Source organism: Austrofundulus limnaeus, unplaced genomic scaffold (assembly GCF_001266775.1).
Source record: "Austrofundulus limnaeus strain Quisiro unplaced genomic scaffold, Austrofundulus_limnaeus-1.0 Scaffold172, whole genome shotgun sequence".
Lineage (NCBI taxonomy): Eukaryota > Metazoa > Chordata > Actinopteri > Cyprinodontiformes > Rivulidae > Austrofundulus > Austrofundulus limnaeus.
The window spans coordinates 1,122,118-1,127,588 of NW_013952574.1; the positions used below are offsets into that span (position 1 = coordinate 1,122,118).

General features: G+C 35.6%; 1 long non-coding RNA gene across 1 annotated transcript; it reads right to left on the minus strand.

Annotated features, from left to right (window-relative positions):
• Window positions 1-3,819: 3,819 nt before the first annotated feature.
• LOC106523985 (uncharacterized) lies at window positions 3,820-5,277 on the minus strand. Its single transcript, XR_001310959.1, has 7 exons — window positions 5,140-5,277; window positions 5,020-5,047; window positions 4,827-4,865; window positions 4,535-4,561; window positions 4,372-4,449; window positions 4,135-4,174; window positions 3,820-4,040 (listed from the first exon to the last, which is right to left on the minus strand). It is a non-coding gene; the product is annotated as an uncharacterized LOC106523985 (long non-coding RNA).
• Window positions 5,278-5,471: the final 194 nt, after the last annotated feature.

Here is a 5,471-nt window from a genome sequence, read left to right on the forward strand (position 1 = left end):
CCTTTCCTTTCCTTTCCTTTCCTTTCCTTTCCTTTCCTTTCCTTTCCTTTCCTTTCCTTTCCTTTCCTTGCCTTTCCTTTCCTTGCCTTTCCTTGCCTTTCCTTTCCTTTCCTTTCCTTTCCTTTCCTTTCCTTTCCTTTCCTTGCCTTTCCTTTCCTTTCCTTTCCTTGCCTTTCCTTTCCTTGCCTTTCCTTTCCTTTCCTATAGAACAACAAATAGTCACATATTTATCAAATTTATTTTTTTACATTGTGACACAGCTTGAGGTACAGCTTGTTGTTTAGTTTATTTCAAATGTATGGAAAACAAAACAAAAAATAAAAACTATGATAAATCAACATATTTGAAAAGGAATGGTGAGAACTAAAATCTTATTTAACCACACCCTTCTCCAATACTTACTAAAATAAATAAAAGGCTATTCTGATTCTTTATGCTTGGGGCGGCTGTGGTGGAGTGGCTAGACAAGTCGTCCTGAAACCGGAATATTGCTGGTTCGATCCCTCGTCCAGCCATTTCAGTCGTTGTGTTCTTAGGCAAGACACTTCACCTGCCTTGCCTTCTGATAGTGGTCAGAGGGTATATAACACTTACAAAATAAATACCTAAATGTAAATATCCATGCACACACGTATTTTCAGTATGTTACTTTTCTAGACACATTTTATTTTTTTCATGTCAAAATATGCATTACCACCATTTTATATACACCTACACATTCAGATAGAAATACAAATAATATATTCATGTATGCCCAGTACACTGTGCAGTAACAGATTTTGAACTTAACAGCTGAGCTGTTATAAATCATGCCACATAACTGCAATATAATCCACACAAATTGACCTTTAATGGTACCATAAAATGTGATGTTGTGAAATTACTTTGTTTCTCTCTTAAATAAAGCATTTTATCAAATTAAATAATTGATAACATTTATTAGTTTTTATGTTTGAGAACAAGGAGAAAGTTTTTTTCATTGCTTCATAACCTGTGAAAGGAGTGTGTAATGTGTGCTATCTGGGGTAATATCCCCATAAAGGAATGAATGAAATACCAGCAGAGCCGTGGAGGAGAACATTTATGGGCAACGCCTGGTTAATGTTTAATTGTCCATGGCCTTCTGTCACTCCTTACTTTGTGAGCAAATTTACTGTAACAGATAATCTCCTAGAAGAGAAGTGATTGAAGTAATTTTATTTGTCTGGGATTAACACCTTTCTGATTGCAGTCTGCAAATTTTCAAACTTCTCCTTAGATGAAGCTTAGATCTGTTTCTTGACTAAAATTTGCGTTTCTTTATATCAGGAGGTTTGCGCCYGTGCAGCATTTTAAGTGTATCATTTAAGTGTAGCATTTATTGATATTGTGTTTAAGCTCTGCTTGAGAATTTGTAATGTAGAAATTACAGTAGTACAATGAGTAGTCATCTGTTGGATGAGAACTCAGTCTTGAGAAGACAGATGATCAGGATTCTTCTGACTGTTTGCCTTTTAAAGCCTCGGAGGACTAAATCCACCAACAAAAGCATTGAGTGTTGCACCAAATACAAAATAGTACTTGGTGTTTAATTCACTGAACTGTACAAAGTTGTAGATTTTACCATCACAAAATTTAGCTCCCATAAAGTCAGTTCAGAGTTGATGTTGAGAAGCAGCAATTTAGTAATGTCATCATTGTGTTGCAGAGTCAGAGTGGTTGTGTCAACTTGGATAATGATGAAAGAATTGCTTCTCCTCCCCTTGAGGTTTTAATCGGTGTGGTTTTGTCATCTATTTGCAGATTTTGACACTAGCATCGTCCTGCTGCTTTTTGCTTGTATGTGCTCTGGGGGAATTCAGCACAGCGGTTTCCCACTCACAAACACCACCTTCAACAAACTTTTTGCTTTCAGTAGTTTCAGAGCTGGTTTTCTTTTATGCAACTGCTACCAGCAAGACTTAACGCAAGCAATTAAACTTGTTATTTTTTTCTTCTTTTGTCTCATGGGTTAGAATAAACATTTAAGGAAAGTCCCTTATCTCTGCCTCATCTTGATGTCAGCTGGCCATTTTGTGAGTGTAAATTCTGAATGTGCTGCAGAGTTCCTCTTTTTGACTGTGTGGTTAGAGAACACCATGTTTGTGCCTTTGTGCCRACACTTTGAATTGTCCTCACAATCCTTGAGATCAGAGCAGATTCTCAGAATGAAACTACATTTAAAAGATTGGTGAAATTCATTGAATTCGCTATAAAAACCTGTCAAAGAATTTAAAATAGAATCACTCTGAAAATTAGCCTTTTATTCTGAGATGAGTTGCTACCTCCAAATACAGTACCCAACCCCACCCCCAACTTACTTCTTGTCACAAGACACCTCACCTCACAGCTCATCCATTTTCATTGGCTGCAGAAATTAGGAGACAATGGAGCCAAACCCTTAAAATCCAATAAATAAATTAAATTCAATAAATAAATAAAATGCACTCACTTCCATGTTGTTTTATTTTACAAATGCATGATAACACAACAGATATGTGACAATCTGCTTTGTTGAAATTATGATTAACACATATACACATAATAAATCTGAGTACATCATTGAGAATGGAAAATAACTTATTTGACATCTTATATGTTGAAGACTTTGACTTTAAGTTGTAGAATTTAAGTTTCATGAAAATAAATAAAAAATAACAGACCTGCTGCTATTGTTGTATAGATGTATCTTTTTGCACACTGTCTGCTGTAGCTGTCGATGCTTGTTTATATAAATATTTCAATTTTATTGTATTATTTTTCACTATCGTTCATGCTGAACATCGGGACCTGTGCAACCAGTTTTGTTACTTTTCATTAACATCTGATGTTTGTGTTTGAGGGAATGACAAATAAATATCCTTGAATCCTTGAATATTTTAATGCTTTACTATTTCATTGACAGGCACATAATACAGTATAATACATAATAATTATGTGACAGAAGCTGAGGTAGGACAGTTTTGCAAAGACATTGGAATTATTACATGCTTTGTTTGGCAAAAACAGACTTTTTTAAGGTTGTTGATTCTTATCTTAAGAACACAGCTTATTTTCATCTATACTGTATCCATTGTTTCACTAATACAAAATATTAAGGCTGTTTTTTGACTTGGCCAGGAGAAAAATTACTACAAAGCTACTGGATCTCCATTTGGTACTGCAAAGAGATAATCAGCTTCCACAGACAAAAAGGCTTTTGTTTTTTGCACCATAAAGCCAGGAAACTGCAGGTTGAAACGATTCAAGTTTAAACAGTCTTAAATAGAGCTGGTGATTTTTGAAAATGAAATTTAACCATTGTATATTGAATTACTTTTATAAATTTAACAGAAAACAAGTGAGTGTTGTGCAGTTAACAAGTCAGTGAAGCTTGTTATCTCTAGTTTTACCATAAAAAACTAAATAATTTGGTCTACTAACAATAATTATTGACAGAAATTTCTCTACAGACTCAAAATACACAAACAAGAAAAAAAACATTTGGCCAACACTGACAAGGTCTGAATTAATTTCAAAGCTCTTTGAAAAGGTTATTAACTTTGTTTCACACTTCGTCAAGTTCTCTGTCCATCCAAGTCACTAACCTGGTTCTCAGTTGTTTAGAGATCCTGATCCCTGTGACGCTAGGATCCAGAACCAGCTGCCTGTTTTTAAATTAAAACCTTAAAACTGCTCTGGTGTGTGGCACTTTAGTAAAACTCATTTACCCAGTCATAACACCTTTGGGATGTGGTGGAACGAGAGATTTGCATCATGGATGTGCAGCAACTGTGTGATGCTATCATGTTAATTTGGACCAGACTCTCTGAGGAATGTTTCCAGTACCTTGTTGAATCTATGGCAGGAAAGGTTTAGGCAGTTCTGAAGGCAAAAGGGTTTCAACCTGATACTAGCAAGGTGTATCTAATAAAGTGGACGGTGAGTGTATGACGATCAGAGAAAAGTTTCTCTCGTCTCCTCTGTTTCAACAGGTCCTCGTTGGGTGGGCCGTTCTGACTCGATTACACCTCCTGAACCACCTGCCAGTCAAACAAAAAGTGTCTGTTATCTTTCTTTAAAACAAACCAGATGAAGACAGTGGTTATACAACATTAAAAGCAGAAGTAAAGATACCTGCAAAAATTGTCAACGCTCCAACTAATCACGAAAGAATCTAAGAAAAACACAAATACATAAAAATGTGTTTTTAGCAACACTGGACAACAACTTCTTCCTCATTGACCTGGTTATTTTTTAGGATCACAGTGCTGTAAAGATGTTTGCTCCAACTGCACATGAAACAATCTCTTCTCTTTAAACATCTCAGAGCAGAGCTCATTGCAGGAAACATGTAGACAGACATKAAAATACCTGCAAAGTTGGTTTCTGTTCAGGATTACATCAGTAGCAGGACACAGACAACAACAAGCCGAACGATCCAGTGGTTTGCTGGAGAGAAGAGCARAAAGAACTTCTTCTCATCTGACACAAATCCAGAATGAAATAACATTTTACAGATCAGGCTGTCGCCTACCTGGTGAAAGATCTGAGGGTTTGGTGGCTGTGTTGTTTGRAGGGGAAAAAACATATTTGCATTTAAAACTGTGTTTACTTCTGAAATGAAAAGCACTCAGTTGTTTTTATGAATGGAAATTTTGTTTGAGGAAATGATCTTTGAAGTGAGTCATGATAAATAGGAGGTGACTGTGACACAATCTATTTGACCACAAATTAACATGTCAATTCTGCCGTCAGAGTTCAGTTCACTTTTTATSTTTGATTTGTTAAAGTTTTTCTGATAGAAATCTTAAAAAAGGATGAACTACCTGGATTATGCAGACGTTCCCTGCTGTTTGTGCAGTTGACTGTGAAACAAGCACATTTGTTATTTGACAGAAGCCTCACTTCAAGCAGTTTTTCAATCAGAAATATACCTTGTAAAATGAAATGTAAAAATGAGAGGAAGCAAAGACAAAAATTGAACAATTATCTCAAAGGAAATAAAAGCAAGAAACTCACTGAAACTTGTTGCCGTCATTGTTCTCCCCTATAGGCAGAAAGACAGCAGCAGTAAAATTTAAATTATTTTGTACAATARTATGTGAACTTTGACCTCTGTTGTTAGTATATTTTACAAACCTCYGACAAGCAGCTGCGAGCGTATTTTATCTGTGGGAAGCAGCTCTTGGTGTGAAGACACYTTATGTTTGCAGCTTCCACAAACTCAGCCTTCTTCACGTTGTTAGCAACAACTTCGTCCTGAAGTCAACAAGAGGACAAACTGTCAGCAGCTGGGTCAACATRTGTCACACAAACCTTAACAATTCATATAAAATTAGGATTCTGAATCTGTAATGAATGAAGTTGGTCAATAAATCTCATCTGATTTTTAAATTTGTTAAAATTGTTAAAATATCAACTATTAAGCTTTAATACAAATCTAACCTATAGCAGGAATAAAGTCCACATTC